This window comes from Lottia gigantea (assembly GCF_000327385.1).
Source record: "Lottia gigantea unplaced genomic scaffold LOTGIsca_10, whole genome shotgun sequence".
NCBI lineage: Eukaryota > Metazoa > Mollusca > Gastropoda > Lottiidae > Lottia > Lottia gigantea.
In genome coordinates, this window is record NW_008706747.1 from 25,502 (window position 1) to 27,748 (window position 2,247).

Sequence of the window (2,247 nt, forward strand, 5' to 3'; positions counted from 1 at the left end):
ATATTCATTTGAGATAAACAGAAGACATAATACACTAAAGAAGTTGCACTTATCATTTTACTACAAACATTTTCCAATTTAGAAATGACACTTTACAGTTTAAAAAATACTTCTGATATTTATCAAAAAGGACTGTGGTTTATCATTAAAGATTTTTGGAAGATGCTAAATAAACTATTTGAAAGGATTTTAGTTAAGGTACATGTGAATATAAACATTTGATTTTAGCATTTTAATCATTATGTTGTTTGAATTAAAAGTATTAATTAAAGGTATTAAGATATTTTACATTTGTCTTTGAATCAGTGAATTAGACAAATCGGTAGTGAATGGATTAATGGCGCAAATTTACCTCCATACGATACATATACATACAAATACAAACACTTTACAATCCCTTTTAAGTTCGACAAGAGGAATGTCAATTCACGCCTTTCAAAACAGTTGTTATGATAAAGAAAACACTGTTTTCATTAATTCATTCATTCATTCAGATATTCATTCGGTAATTTATCCATTTAGTAATTCATTCAGTAATTAATTTATTTTATTTTTATCAGTAAATTACCATTCATTCATCGATCTAAAATACTGTCTTTATTATTAGATTCACATAAACAGTACTACAATGTTGTGATGAGTAACGTCGTTATATTGATAATCTGAGATGCCAAACTTAAAATCTAAGGTTGTAACTTAAAACTATAACGTTCTGAAAAACTACACAAATCTGATCAAAAAATTGATAAAATGATAAAAAAAACCCAAAACTTAGAACTATTAGCTTTATAGTATTTGGAAGTTGGTCAACCACCAAAGTTTTAAAATATTTTTCAACTTCGGGGTATTCTGAAATAAAACGCGACACGGATTAATAATCTTTTTTCTTCGGACCACAATAATATTGAATTCACCCCCCTTTGACCGTATGCAAATTCTATTGAGTCACACAGCACGTGCTAGACGATAAAACATGGATGCTAAAGGTGATGTGAAATTTATAGCAGAGTGCTGTGAACTTCTTATAAACAGTTTTACGAAAGGTCAGTAAAAAAAAATAGTTAAACCGATTTTGAGACTTTGGTCTGCTAGCATGAATATCATGACATATTCAGTAATATTTTCAATTTCATAAAAGCGTAGTCCGAACCGTTCTGTACTCTTTCGTGTTGATGTTTGTCAATCGTATTCATTTTTTATTATAAATTCATTCACTCATTCTAATTTTCAGAAACATGTTTCGACAGAATGAGATGACTGAATGTCTCTCGAATCGACGAATATCCTGGAAAGAACATTAGACTTAATCCGAAACGTTTTGGTCTTATTTTTATTATTTCATTCATTCATTTAGAAGGCTAAATTACTTCATCTTCCATTTCATACATTTTAAAAATATAAATACATCTCATTCATTCATTAAAACAGTAAGTTATTTCATCTGTCTCATTCACTCATCCATTCACTTATCCATTCACTTATCCATTCATTCACTCTTTTATTTATTGGGATGTTTGATTGTTTATATCTGAGTAACGTGTCGGCAGCATCAAATGAGTTAATATCAATTCGAGACTAGTCTTCATATTGTGAACTTATCACGGTGTTGATTTTTCGTCTCGAATAGTTTGCTCATAGACCACTGTGGTGTCTGAATCGTATTTTGTCAAGTATTTTCATTTAAATTGAAATAACGTTCATAGGTAAATTCCGTTGAATCGAAGAAATTTAAATGAATTTCAATTTTAAAAGAGTACTGATAGTAATGAATTTGTGTTGACTAAAAAGAACTTTGTGTGGGTTTATACTGATTGGAAACGTACTCTCATACCGAAAATTTCAAATAGAAATATACCTATTATGCCTGAAATTGCCCTCTGTAAAACAATTTTCTCAGCTCTTTTGCTAAAGCAAATTGATTCTATCAATACAATTTTGAAGTTGATATTCTTATTCACCCAAAAATAATACATAAAATAAGAATTTGTGAAGATAATAATTCGGATATTACAGTGGTCGTATAATAATTTGGAAAGTTTTAATAATCAGCTGTCCTGATGAGGATTTTATATCCGAAACACGTATTTAAAAAAATAAGATCAGCTCATGTCGAACCAGTATGCTTTCGAATATATTGAATTTGCATTTGGTGTGAATGGAGTTGGCGATAGTAAGTCAGAAATTGGATGACTTCCACTGGTAAACTATGTTAATGACCACTAAACATTCTTATTTTAGTGTGTGTGA